The sequence below is a fragment of the Octopus bimaculoides genome, chromosome 12 (genome assembly GCF_001194135.2).
Source record: "Octopus bimaculoides isolate UCB-OBI-ISO-001 chromosome 12, ASM119413v2, whole genome shotgun sequence".
NCBI classification, from domain to species: Eukaryota; Metazoa; Mollusca; class Cephalopoda; order Octopoda; family Octopodidae; genus Octopus; species Octopus bimaculoides.
Window position 1 is genome coordinate 30,402,799 of NC_068992.1, and position 6,770 is coordinate 30,409,568.

Here is a 6,770-nt window from a genome sequence, read left to right on the forward strand (position 1 = left end):
ATATATATATATATATACGCTTTTACTACCTTACTCTTTGACTTGTTTCAGTCATTTGACTGCGGCCATGCTGGAACACCACCTTTAGTCGAACAAATCGACCCCAGGTCTTATTCTTTGTAAGCCTAGTACGTATTCTATCGGTCACTTTTGTCGAACTGCTAAGTTATGGGGACGTAAACACACCAGCATCGGTTGTCGAGCGAAGTTGGGTGTACAATCACAGACACACAAACATATACACACACTTACATATAGATATATGTATATACATATATACGACAGGCTTCTTTCAGTTTCCGTCTACGAAATCCACTCACAAGGCTTTGGTTGGCCCGAAGCTATAATAGAATACACTTGCCCAAGTTGCCGCACTGTGGGAATGAACCCAGAACCATGTGGTTAGTAAGCAAGCTACTTACCACACATACACAAATTATGGGGGTTTAGTTCGCAGATGATCTAAACTATTATGTGCATTAGGTACATGCTGTAACAAATTACTAGGGCTCCAATGTTTTTGCCGAAACGATAGTTATGGACTTATTGCAGTGGATATATAACTGACTGTCGGAGAGGACAACAATCATCAAGGTAAAGCAAACATTTCAAGTCTTATACAATACCATCATTCGAAAAAATCATAGTCTTACAGCTGTTTCTGAGTTATCCCCGAGGATGGGATATTCGTAATTAGTGACAAATACGGAAAATTAGGGAAAATAGGAATGGAATATATTGATATAAATATTAATTCTTTAATTTATCCTTAATTTATCTTAAAACCTTAACCCAATACATTCCGTAATATAAATCCCCTAAAATCTAATTCTATCTCCCACTCATAAATAATTTAACATGCAACTAGCTCCTCCATTTTCAACTACCTACACTCTCATAACTCCATTGCTGAAAATATTTCTATAGCCACTGACCTTAGCCAGAACAGACACATGCATTGTTACTAAATATCCTCCCCAGCACCTATAGACTTTAAGACACCTACTACTCTCTTTAAATTCTTTTCATTTTGCTCCAATCTTTTACACTGTCTTCCTCCACCTCCTCATCCTCTCTCTTATCTTCTCGTCTAGACCTATACACCTTACTTAATCCTAAAGCCAATTTTGTTATTGAACGTTGATATGTTCATTTTTTTCTCTGGATGTTTATTATATCAGGATTTTAACCCACATGGGACTACGTAGGATTGCATTTAAGGACTTATGTTCTTGTTTCTATAACATCGGAAAGTTGAACTTTGAACTTTTATGCATCTTTTGTATTCTTTCTCTTCATCTCCTTACTCTTTTACTCCCTTCCTCTATGTCGTCATCTCATAAATATATATCGTTCTCATTTTCCTTATTTTTCCGTATTTGTCTCTGATGACAAAATATCCCATACTTCGGGATATCTCAGAAACGGCTGTAAAACTTTGAATCTTTTCTAATAGTAATATTGTATACGACTTGAGATGTTTGCTTTGCCTTAATGTTTTGTTGTCTTCTTAAACAATTATATATATATATATATGTGTGTGTGTGTGTGTGTGTGTGTGTATGTGTGTGTGTGTGTGTGTGTGTGTATGTGTGCATGCGCGAGTGTGTGTGTATGTATATTGGTAAGATGAATATTGGAAATTCTTTGTCCCTTACAGAAATTAGAGAAGCAAATATGAATCAGAACAAGCGCCAGCTAAACTTCAAGATCAATCGCAATTTCACTTGGTCTTACGTAGATATACCAGTTATTTCATGGTCACAAGCATTTTGGTCCTCAGGCAAGGCTATTCGCCCATGTGGAGCAGCTAGGATTAAATTTCTTTGCATGTGGATGGATATTTTATCAACGACAGCCACCTTGATAAGGTCATTTGTATCCTACATCAGCCTGCTGCAGAAGATAGAACAGTTATCCAGCTAGAAAAGTTCGGTTGCTGCTTTCAACCTCGAATGAGGACGAGTGTAATATTTGAAAAGGGCTTCGTCGACCAAGTCCGGCTATCTCATTTAAGTTTGTTAGCGTGAAATTTCGAAATCCGCCGCTCAGGGTAACATTAGTACAACATGGATGCTTGAATGCTTAGCATACCGTATTCCCCTAGCTTATTGCCTGTAACAGATATTAATCAACCACACGTTTTTGCATAATGTAATATCTACTTAAAGGCTATAGAGAGGAAATCTGAAACCTTTCGATATTTAAAGCGAAATCAGTTTTTTTTAAATCCTCAAATGTTTAAATGCTTCACCTACGTCTGAGTATTCTACGAAATGTATTCAACTTAAGTGCAATAACGAACACATACATACACACACATACACACACGTTTGCAATAATTATAGGGATAGAGAATATTTGGAATTCTACAATCTCAAATGGTATTTCTTGTTATTGTATGGTATGTATATACAGCATATTTTCTTTTATCTCAACGTGTTTCATCTGCACGGAATATAAGCAGTTGCATATGCAACCGGGCATATTTTTCTGTAAAGCTGTCTGCAGAATCTTTTAACCAGCTAGAGACCCCAAAGCAAGCTGCACAAATTATGTTTGGTTGCATATGCAACTGCTCATAATCTATGCTGTTATAAAGAGTGTAGTTTAGCGTAGCCATAGAAATATGAGGTATGATATACCGTAAAATAAAGGGAAATACATTTTGAGGATGTACTAGTCTCCATATTCACTATCGTCAAAATTATTGTAAATATACACTTCAGATAATATTATAATTCAGTGAAGCCAACACTGAATTACCCATCGGAGGAATTTACAGCGTTACTGACAACACTAAGTAATCATAGACATTAAATACTAATCGATGCAGGTAACCATAACTGAGCGCTACGATGCTATCTGCCCGGTTAATATTTTAACTCACACATACTTACACGCCCACACCTGCTCACTCACATACATACACGCAAATGCACACACACACACACACACACACACACACATATATATATATATATATATATATATATATATATATATATATATATGTATATATATATATATATATACATACATATATATATATGTACAAGCGTATGTTTATGTATATATCTGTATATCTGAGTATATATACATGTATGTATATATATATACATGTGTGTGTGTGTGTGTGTGTGCGTGCGTGTGTGCATATAAGTATTGTTAGTGCATCAGTGTCTGACGAAGTCAAACCCTGTCTTCTAATAAATGAGAGCACACGTGATTACGCAGTCTAGATCTGGATGCACGCAAGAGGCCACATGTGTCAAAAAACAGTCTGTTGTCTACTTTTAGGCGGCCACTTTCTTGTGGCATCTATCTCTTGCAGTAGCGAGATGCTGTCACCGGTCGTCTTCGAAGACAACTGCTGCTGGTGAGGTGAATGACCTCCACGCTGATCTGTCTATGCTAAAGGTTAGACTAATCCCTCTCCATTTGTGGTTCTTTTTCAGAGTATTTTCGTACCGCAATTTAGACCTTTTTTATTCGCATGAACCCTACATGATCTCGCCCTACAACAGTTGACTGAACATATAGCTGTCAAATGTTATGATGATGTGGTTAGTGCAGCGAAAATGAGTGGATGGATGTATAAAATGCTGATCCTAATTCAACGACGCCATGCCAACCAGTGAAGAATGTTGTTGCGTGATTCTACAAATTTAGTAATATTCCACAATTCTGCTAACATTGTTTCGCGATTGAGGATTTCCATTCGGGTACTATAAACTGCAGTAGTGCTGGTTTTCCTGATTGCAAAAAGGGTATGATGTGTTGAGTTACGGCCACTAAGAGTAAAGTTGAGAAAGTGTGACACACTGACATTCGCATTAGATTTATGTGCATGTATGAATTTGATATATCTACTAATTACATCAAATCCGATATATGTGATAGTTCATGTTTACATATAGATCTTGATATATGTTTTTTTTGTAATGTTCTTGGATTCCTTTACCTGTTGGATACAATTCTTTTATTTCCTGTATAATTCCTTTTAATGCATTTTAACTAAAAAATTGGTGTATTTATAAATAAATATCTGTTTCTGTAAGATATTATAACTGTTTCTCCGAATGTAATTATATTTATTCAATATATTATGTTAGTAATAAATACGTTTTTAAAGAGCAGATAATTTTTGTGAAATACATGTATATTTATATAGAATGTAAAAATGTTTGCATAATTTTATAAATGCAGTTTCAGTGTAACTTCAATTCAGTATTATTATTTTTTTATCATGTAAACTTTTTAGCAAAATTCCAATGTTTATTTGCATTTAATATCAATATGAGACCAGCATTTTTCAATTTCTTTCATCAGTTTCAAGTTTGTCTTGTCGCGAAATCGTATTTCTCTCTTCGATTTCATATGTATAAATTTTGTTTCAATAACTTTGATTTTTTTAATTTTTATATATCTGTTTACATTGTGAAAAATTCAATATTTATTCTCTGTAGTTCAATGTTTGCTTATGGCAAGAGGCACTTTTAGATTTTTAGCTATACATTTAATAAATTTCTTATCCTAAGCTTTAAGTAGCTTTGTGATGGGGAAATTTTGACACCAGATATTGAATTTTCACGTAATTTAGAAATCCAATAAATGAGTGAAATTTCATTACGATTCTTTAGCTGATTGAAGTTAAATTTGTGTTTCATTATATTTTCTTCACTAATCTTCGTATAATGTGAACGAAAATATTTTGAAGTACTCATTATATGACTTTACTTTTGCATTATAAATTTCTCATAAGTTAACATAATAATTTTAATTTAATTGTTTATAACTAATTTCAAGATGATTCAAACTTAACTTATCTTGAAACACATGCATAATAATTACAAATGTAAATTTCTAGATGCTTAGGAATGCTTAAATCTCTTGTCAGGATGTCCAGCATCACCTCTGAAGCTTTATAGAATAAGCCCGTACTATGAAAATACATGATTATCCTCTGTTTCAGACATTATGATTCGCAAGTATTATAATGCAATTCTAACAAATCTACCCATCTACGATAGAGGAATAAAATGAGGAAGGGAAGTTATAAGTGCAGTATGCATTGAGAAATGTGTTAATGAACTTGATAGATTACTAGCTGATGTCTTAGAGAAATCACATTATTGTTGGTGATACAGCATTATATTACAGCTGTATGACATGTGTTTGTGACTGAGATATGATGACGATTCACTCGGGAACAGAAATAGGCTTCCAGCCACTGTATCATGAATGGTTATGCGAACCATTCCTCTAACGAAAGCCAGAGATTCCTTCGTCCATTGCATGAAAAATATTAAGTAAAAAATGTTATTTAGATATACACTAATTTTAGTTGTTTACACTATTTTACGTTTGTTTATAGTCTTATACACTAAAAGTTCACAAATTATAATTCAATTTAGATTATGAATCATATTCCTTTCGATAATCTCAAAATGATTACAAAACTTCTTTGCGGAGGATATTTTCTGTTTGGTCGACTCATATTTTCAAATTGTTGGAGTCCGTTGCTCTGCTCATAGCGACGTATAACCGGCCGTGTGCAAACATCGGAGTGGGTAAAATTAAACCTACACGATATAAGTGTTGCCTGTGGTTTCTTTGCTCTGAATATGCGAGCGAAGTCAATAGGTTTGCGAAAGAATCAGACTAAGACTTATCGCTCACTGCTCTATGCGAATAATGCTTGGATGTTCTGGTACAGTGGTTATTTTGATTGACAAATCTAACATGTGAATAATAGCCACTTTAATGCGCCGTTTCGAACCCTGCTCGAGACTGATACACTTCAATAACCACTAAATAATCCCGCACGCTATATACTGACACACTTTTTTTCCATTTTTTTTTGTTACTAACTGGCCTCGTGACCCCCTTTATATCAATGATGAATCTACGTCACTCGTGGTCGATAAATTTTAAATAAAACTGCAAAGCTGGTTTATCAATTCGAAAGCGATATCCACAAAATAATCGTACTTTCTGATATTTTTAATGCTAAGATCCTTCCTGACGACCGCCTTTGTAATCCCGGAAAATATCGTAATCGTTGGACCAGCCGTCTGGCCGCGAAGAGGGAAGAGACAAAGAGACGGAGAGACGGACATAGCACCAATTATAGTAAGATGACAAATCTATCTATCCAACATAGAAAATAAAGGGATAGTATCGGTAATCTAAACCCTCTAAATTGACGAACTATACAGAGCGGGTGGGTGGGTAGATTACAGAGTTAATCCTCGTCGCCGGAATTTTAACAAAAACAAAAAAAATAATAATAATCAAGGGTGATTTGTTAATACAAAGCTTCAGTTCACTAGTTAATCACATTTTTTCGCTAAAAACCTTCCTCATTACCTCCTTCGTAATCATGAAAATCATCGTGACCACTGGTCTAGCCGTTTGACAGTCAATAGGGAACAGACAAATAGACGTACAGACGGACAGAAGACGGACACAACACCTATTATAGTAAGATATATATCCTACTCCGACGATTCGTATTGCATTTATATTACTTGTTTAAAGTTTAAAAAACAATAACCAATGCTTGGATAAACAGTGGCAACATAACTGAGAGTGCACTAGCTGCTCTAAATGATATTCAATGATAAATAATAAAGTGCATATGCACTCATATATACAAAAAAACACTCACACACATGCATATGACTATATAGATATAAATTTATATATGCATATATGTTTCTCTCACAGAAGTGTTATATTGCTTCATATATATATATATATATATA

General features: G+C 34.4%; 1 protein-coding gene across 6 annotated transcripts in view; it reads right to left on the reverse strand.

Moving 5' to 3' along the window:
- Positions 1-6,770, reverse strand: part of LOC106869914 (protogenin A) — a 1,534,154-nt gene that overhangs the window by 1,087,620 nt on the left and 439,764 nt on the right. The gene's annotated exons all lie outside the window — the stretch shown is intronic.